This window comes from Rutidosis leptorrhynchoides, chromosome 5 (assembly GCF_046630445.1).
Source record: "Rutidosis leptorrhynchoides isolate AG116_Rl617_1_P2 chromosome 5, CSIRO_AGI_Rlap_v1, whole genome shotgun sequence".
In the NCBI taxonomy this organism is placed as follows: Eukaryota; Viridiplantae; Streptophyta; class Magnoliopsida; order Asterales; family Asteraceae; genus Rutidosis; species Rutidosis leptorrhynchoides.
Window position 1 is genome coordinate 426838766 of NC_092337.1, and position 8890 is coordinate 426847655.

At 33.5% G+C, this 8890-nt stretch overlaps 1 pseudogene; it reads right to left on the reverse strand.

Annotated features, from left to right (window-relative positions):
* Positions 1–269: 269 nt before the first annotated feature.
* Positions 270–7325, reverse strand: LOC139850039 (arabinosyltransferase XEG113-like; annotated as a pseudogene).
* Positions 7326–8890: the final 1565 nt, after the last annotated feature.

Here is an 8890-nt window from a genome sequence, read left to right on the forward strand (position 1 = left end):
CATATGCTCACTAAAGTTTCTACATAGAACGTATTACAAATTTCTAAGCACGAGCTACAAGTGGCTATAACATTGTCGTTCAAAAGCGCGTCCTAGTACTCATTTGTTGATCCTTCTCTCTGTGCATACATAAACCTACCGTATATATGAACCTGGATCGTAATGCCTGTTGATAACCAGTGTTAGGACTAAATTTTAAGTCAGAGATTCAACAGATAATCAGTACAATCTCAGCCGTTAATGTTATCATTGGGTGTAATGATCACCAATTAATGGGGATGATCGTCTTCATGGGTTTGGGGAGGGAGAGGCTTCGAATCAGGTTTATCGTCCCAATACATGTCGTAATAAATGTGACCTGGAGTATGATTGTCCACTCAACACCATATTCCAACGTATCGCTTCACTCGGTTCCTGAATTTTTCTTCCTTTGCCTGGTCAGATAAAAAAAGTTGACTTGATGGATAAATTCAATTAAACCATGTAAAATCAACAGTTAAAAATTAATATAAAGACAGTTCATTTTTTCTTTATGTCCTACAGAAATGTAACAAATAGTAGTGCTCTTTTTAAAACATCCTTTTGTATCTAATTTTATAAGAAAAGAACAACCAAACAATATAGTTACTGGGCAATGGCTTTAACATCGTTTGCACCTACATCAGTTTTGGTTAGCCAAATTCATAATCTATCTTGTAAAACTATAGAGAAAGAACAACCAAATAATATAGTTACTTGGTGCAGTAACTTTAAACGTACAACAAGTCAAGTAGCTTGAATACATTATCCAAAGGACATACAAACGGTTGTCTCGTCATCGACCCTACCAGAACTCCGGGATGCGGAAACCATAATCGATCCAACCTGCACCACAGCAGAGGCATAACCTAAAGTTTGTAAATTAGTAGATGCATCACACTAGAATTTATGAATAGAGCAACAAACTTGATATAAAACCTGACATAAGATTAAAATGTACATGATTGCTCACCGATGTACGATTTAAAACCGATGCCATAGCAAGCTAGGGCAGTCCTTATTTGCTTCATATACAATCACTTCGTGTACAAATTAGAAACTTGAATTGGCAAAGACTTTAACAAACTTGCTTTTTTTTTTTTTGAACGGCGATTATTGGTGTTCAATTGTTTTAAAGAAAATCATGTCATCTCCAAGGATCGAACCCATGACCTCTCCCTATCCCATGACACAAAGTACATGGGGAGAACCATTAGACTATGCCCGCAAGTTAAACTTTAACATACTTGATAATTAATAAGAGTGAAATGTGTTTCAAGATTATGCTCTCCATCGAGTAATAAGCTTTTCAGAATAGATTGCTTGAATGTTAATGTTGAAAATACAAATATAATAAGTAAATGAAAAATCCCGGGATACGTAAACCTAACAAGTACCTGGTGAATCGTAATACTGGTGATCATAGAAAACCATAGCTTTATTAGATCAATACCTTCTAGAACGTGATATCTCAACTACTGGAACTAACTTCCTATTTGTGTGAGTTTAGTTGGTAGATGAGTTGGGACATTAAGTTGTGCAATTTCTGTGGAAGTAGCCATGAAGACAGACTGGATGATATTGATTTTGGAGATTCAAGCCTTTTTTGCTCTTGATACCATAACAAGGATTTTGGAATAATATAAATTGTATATCAATTGAATGAATGGTACATGAGTATATATAATACATCGTACATGTAACAGAGTACAACAACTATACTATAAAATTGGATCATAAGCTAGCTGGTGTTGACCACACAAATAGGAAGTTAGTTCCAGTAGTTGAGATATCACGTTCTAGAAGGTATTGATCTAATAAGCTTCACGTAACCGATGAAGCTTTCCTTTGGTTCCCGCGTATTGGAATGTAGTGTGTGCAGCGTATGGTTCCAATCTGAGTTGTTAATACATGGCCTGAAATTGCAACATCATGACTTAAAAGATGGTAGCTAGATAATTATACCTAGCAATTGGCAATTGAGACACATTCTCTCAAATTAGGGTCAAATGAGCAAAGTTTTCGGGTCAAATGGGTTTGAAAAAAAAAATAGGGATGACAATGTAAACTAAAACTTAAAAAAATGTCCAATGAGTTTTTCTCCATTCTGTTGGGTCTTGTACAAAATATAAATGAATAGACCAAATGGGTATCAAATTCTGAGTTCAATAAATAGAGACAGTCAATAAATAGAGATAAGTCTAATGAGTCTTGTGAATGGGTTAAATGGATCGAGCATAACAAGCTTCATCCATCAATCATTTATGAAAGCGTTAATCGTTATATCAATTATTATTATTATTATTATTATTATTATTATTATTATTATTATTATTATTATTATTATTATATTATGTATATTAATATTTTTTTATATATGTAATTCATATTCATATTAATATTAATAATAAATAATTAATAATAACTAAAACAACAAAAAAAAAAAAATGTAAAAAATCAAATGTAAAAGTATATGACCTGTTTGGATCTATTTGAACCATTACCCGTTTCGACCTGTTACCTAAACCGACCCAACCTGACCTGTTTGGACCCGTTTAAACTTTTTACCCGTTTGACCCATGACCCATTTCAACCGAAAACCGTTTTGACCCGTTACCCAATCCGACCCAGCCTCACCCGTTTGCCCCGTTCGCCAGGTATATAGATAACTAACTGAAAATTAAAGTTGCACATATTCAACTTCACCATTATATTGACTGAATGTATCGAACTAAAGAGGATTTCTATTGTATGCCAAAATTTGCTATTATATGTAGCTAGTGACCTTTTCATCAAATGACCAGACTTTTGAAGGATATGAAAGCCACATACCATGCCACATCATAATTCATAACTGGTGTCAATCCATCGATTTACATGTTATAAGCAATGTTGGAAAAGACGCGAGACGGAGACGAGTCGGTCAAGATCTTGAAAGGTCAAGACAAGTTAAGATAGGCATTGACCAACGTTGACTTATAAATATAAATATTTTATATATAATTAATTTATAGATAAGTACGTATCATTTGCCCTCTCTATTTCGTTCTTATGAGCTCTTCGGGCCGGAGGTCCTTTAAAAAGCAATCTCTTTTGCGCTAGAGTAGAGGGAGGGACGACCTTATCTAGGCGCGGGTTCTATACCCGCGGGTTCTATACCCGCGGGTGGAGTAGTGACTTCATTCTAATCTAGGGTACGAGGAATGATTGTCTACACTCACCTCCCCCATACCCCACTTTCGTTGGATTGGGTATTGTTGTTGTTGTTGTAATTTATAGATAAGATAATGTGGTGTTAGTTTAAATAATATAATAATATAGGTTTTCTATAATTATAATGTATTTATTAATTTATCTTTTAGAGATACTATGTAAGTCGGAGTTTCTCCCAGAATTTTTATATGGGCATGAGATTTTTATTTACACCAGAACAAAACTAGACAAGAAGTCGACTTTTGACCGACGTTGACCGATTTAGACCCGGCTTTTGACCGACTTATTAAACGTTTTTTTACGAATCGGGATGGGCTAGTCACCAAATCGCTGCAAACGCGTTTGCAACCATGGTTATAGGAGGTAAAACACATACAATATCAAGTGTTGGGAAGTTATGAGTATGACATAAAAGTTCGATACATGCAAGTTGGATACATTATGGTGTAATCAACCCGTAACTGAAAGTGCATGTAATGATACTAAAAATAATTAAAAAGGAGATTAATAAAAGGTTAATTCAACTCTTACTTGAACAAAGTAAGTATGGCCACTACAGAATATACTTGCAGGCATTCCATTCTTTTGCCAAATTTTTACAGAATCTGTTGGCCACCAGTGGAAAATACCTATATTGTACGCACCTCCAACTGTGCGGTTCAAAAATGTTAAAATGTCAGGATAAATGGTTCGGAAAAGGCCGTTTTTTTTGGTAAGCGAGGAAACTCTCATATGAACGAGCACATTGGCTCCTCCATAGAAGGCAAAACCTCGGGTAATCAAGCCCCCCGAGCCGCCGAGCGCAAGACCTGGTACCAGGTGAATTGCGCATTATGCGTACCCTCATTTTGCACTTTTTGAACATTTCTTGGTCAATTTTACACCAAGTTAGGCATTTTGCCTTGAGTGTACACTTTGGCACAGGAAAACAACTTTTAAGCCCCAACGATCATCAAAACCGAATAAAATGAGGTCGATATTGCGTAATAAATATATCTAAATGGAGCGATATCACTCACCAACCTTTGTGTTGACACTTTTAAGCATGTTTATTCTCAGGTTCCTAGAAGTCTTCCGCTGTTTGCTGATATGTTATACAAGCTATGTGCATGGAGTCATACATGCTTTATTCGAGAAAACGTTGCATTCACAAAATCATCACCATGTATCTTATTTTGACTGCATTGTCAACGGATGTAGTATTGTAAACTATTATTTACGGTGATTGTCTATATGTAGAAATCATCAAACGTCAAAAGCCTTGGAATTTGATATTCATTTATGGTGTGCCTTTTTAAAAGAATGCAATGTTTACAAAACGTATCATGTAGAGGTCAGTACCTCACTGTGAAATCGATGAATGATGTATTCATCCAAATGGATTTGGACAGGTCATCACAGTGTGCAGGTTGGAATGAAATTTGAAGGAAAAGTTGAGCACATTTAGTATTTATAACTTATATTGTGCCTCTCTGTACAGTTTTTAAAGTTGATCTACAAACGTTTAGCGTAACCTCAGATGCCAAATGCATTACTATTTGCTATATTACTGTATCTATCATTATGATTATCTTCTGTTATGTAACTGTTGAAACTGAGTTTGTGTATATATATTGGCTATTAAAAATATTCCAAACACGCAGTTACGCGCGTACCGGGCCTCTTACTAGTTGTTTATATATTGTTTATTGTTTTCAAATAATTTGGCAGTGTGTATTTTCGAACAATATTATTGCTACATTAAATTTTATTTTATATTAGTATAATGAAATGTATTATCACACACTTAGTTTTAGATTTATTTAAAATGTCATTTATGTCATTAGATATTAAATTAAATTTTATTACTTTTAAAGGATGTCCTTTTTGGTAAATTTACATGTTAAGTTACTGATAAATTTGATTTGTCCAAACACTCAGAAACTGATTATCTAATTATAACGATTTCAAAATGCATAATCACATCCAAACACCATTTATCAAAATTACGTTTTGCAACATCTGATTTTCTGATTATGATTATTTAAAACACATAATAAATTTTTGAAACGCAAATTCAAACACCCCTTAATCATGTAAGACAATATTAACACATGGGTTATATGCTAAGACTTTTTTTAATGGTGCCGGGGGTGATGGGGGTGATGGAGGTTTTTGTGGTGTATAGTACTGAGGTGGCAAATGTGATGGGGGTGATGGAGTTTGTAATGGTATGCGTGATGGGGTGTGATGGGTTAGATTGATCCCACATTTTTATTTGTTGTTTCATTTTTTAGTTAAATTATTGCATTATTTATTTATTTTTACTTTATTATTGTAATTAAATTAATAATTAGTTATGTAAAATATCACTATATATAATTTAAATACATAAATTAATCACTTGTTATTAAATGTTAATAAATAAAAGTTTAAAACTTTTTATATACATACATACATACATAGTTCAGGGACTAAATTTGTAATTTGACTAATTTCAACATATGGCATCTTCATCTTTCAGATCTAGACTAATGTCTGCAACTATTTTCTTGATAAAAATCTTCAATTATTTTTCTTTCCATTAAATCGAAATTAAATTAAGCAAATTGTAAGAATTCTTGTTCACATGAAAAGCCCCAATCCACTTGGCTCCATCTCATTCGCTATACACTACAAACATGCTCGGTGATGGAAGCTTCGCGCCGGAGGAAAATTGCCACCATCACGCCCCACTACGGCGCGATGGTGGAGTTTTTCAGGTGATCACGCGGCGTTAAAAAGAGTCTAAATTATATAGATCATCGCTGTATTTGTGTATGTATAAATGGAAAATCACGTTTTTTTATTTATATAAAAATGGACAATATACTTTTGACTTTTGGAAATTTTAAGGGTCCAGGATCTATGGTTTTGCTAAAGCGTACGGAACTACAGATAATATACGTACATACTATGTACATATACAAAACGCTTTAAAGGCACATTGAGTGATTAGCATTAAACTCTTTATTCTCCTATTTGACTTTATTTAATCATTACCAATTTTTTAATCGCTATGAACTTGTTTCGGTCTTTATTTAGTTAAGCTTGGTTGTTCTCGTGACTTTGTATATGCTTTTGTTGTGGTTTCATTTATTGATAAACTCCTTAATTTATTTATACTAGTGAATAAGACCCGTGCGTTCCACGTTTCGAGTCACGTTTCAATATTTTGGTATTCATGCTTTAAGTGGGGGCATGATCGGGTTTGCTAAGCTGATCCATGCACGAGTTTTGTTATTGAACAAACAACGGTATGATCAGAATAATCACACCGAAATAACCAACAAACTCTTGAATTATACCAAATACTTTTACAGATTGAATCTCAAAAGAAACTGAACCAAAATATGAATACAGATAATTGAATGAATAAAACCCTAGATTCTTATGTTTATATACACACAAGCTATGACTAAATGACTAAGGGACCCTTGGACTTTAAAACTTCTGAAAAATGACACTTTTGGTCCCTGTACATGTGTATATGCAGTGATACGGATACCTAATTCCAACTATGTCCTATCTGTGTATGAATTAACCTGAACCCCACACCATGTGTGTAATTCATGACTAACTCATACATGATCCACAAAGGAATTAGGCCTTCAACCCTTGAAAGGTGAAATAGAAATGCAGCAGCAGGATCAGCAACATCCAATGCAACATTGAACAGCTTCAACCTGCAGGACTCAACCAAACAACTATAAGCTAAGCTACAAGCAGAATATTAAGATTGTTAGTTTAACACCCCCCCATCTTATTATTTGAACAAATTCAAAAGGCCCATTTGATTGCAAATCTTTTCATGTTGTGGACCATTGATGCCTTTAGTAAATAGGTCTGAAGTGTTATTTGCAGACTATTTTCTCAACCTGAATAATACCCAAAGACAGTTTCTCTCTTACAAAGTGTAAGTCAATTTCAAAATGTTTTGTTTTTTCATGAAACACAAGATTAGATGCTATGTTTATAGCAGCTTTATTATCAACAAAGATTTTGACTGGTATAACAGAGTTGTGTTTAAATTCATCAAGTAGCTTCAGAATCCCTATGTGAAATGTCCCATTCATATCAATTATAAACGTTTCATATTACTTGGTTTCGTTGCGAGGTTTTGACCTCTATATGAGACGTTTTTCAAAGACTGCATTCGATTTTTAAAACAAACCATAACCTTTACTTTATCGATAAAGGTTTAAAAGGTATATCGTAGATTACCAAATAATGGTAATCTAAAGTACAACGTTTACATACGACCATTACATAATGGGTTACGATAATATATTACAACAATTTATTTTTCGAATGCAGTTTTTCTTTAAACATTATCATACAAGCATGCTGACTCCGAATCTTGTCCTTAATTTAGCATGCAACAGCGAAAGCTCTTAATAATCACCTGAGAATAAACATGCTTAAAACGTCAACAAAAATGTTGGTGAGTTATAGGTTTAGCCTATATGTATATCAATTTGTAATAATAGACCACAAGATTTCACTTTTCATAAACATCCATCTCATATCAGGCATTTCACAAACTGCATAGAGATAAAAATCATTCATATGGTGAACAGCTGGTAATCGACCTTAACAAGATGCATATAGAATATCCCCATCATTCCGGGACTCCCTTCGAACATGATAAATTCGAAGTACTAAAGCATCCGGTACTTTGGATGGGGCTTGTTGGGCCCAATAGATCTATCTTTAGGATTCGCGTCAATTAGGGTGTATGTTCCCTAATTCTTAGATTACCAGACTAAAAAGGGGCATATTCGGTTTAATAATTCAACCATAGAATGTAGTTTCACGTACTTGTGTCTATTTTGTAAAACATTTATAAAACTGCATGTATTCTCATCCCAAAAATATTAAATTTTAAAAGTGGGACTATAACTCACTTTCACAGATTATCAATTCGTCTAGAATTAGACTTGGCCACGGGTCGATTCATGAACCTATAACAAATATATACATATATATCCAAGTATGATCGAAATATATTCATACCATATTTTATTATGTTTTAACGATTTAAGTTTGTTAAGTTGACAGTCCAATGTTAGTAGTCCATAATTAATTGTCCACAGTTAGTAGTACAGAAATAAATCAGTATATATATATTTTCTCGAATCAATTCACGACCCAGTGTATACAAGTCTCAGACTCGATCACAACTCAAAGTATATATATTATTTTGGAATCAACCTCAACCCTGTATAGCTAACTCGATCATTACCGCATATAGAGTGTCTATGGTTATTCCAAATAATATATATAGATGACGTCGATATGATATGTCAAAACATTGTATACGTGTCTATGGTCTATCAAGATTACATAATATATGTTAGAATACATGTATAATACAATATAAGTTAGTTAAGTTATGGTTAGTATAGATTTGTTACAAAGTTTCACGTAGCTAAAATAAACAAAAGTATCCAATTTTATTTTACCCATAACTTCTTCGTTTTAAATCCGTTTTGAGTGAATCCAATTGATATGGTTTCATATTGAACCAAATATTAATAATCTAAATAGAAAAAGTATAAGTTTATAGTCGGAAATATAAGTTACAAGTCGTTTTTGAAAGAGATTATCATTTCCGTCGAAAGAACGACATCTTGATGAC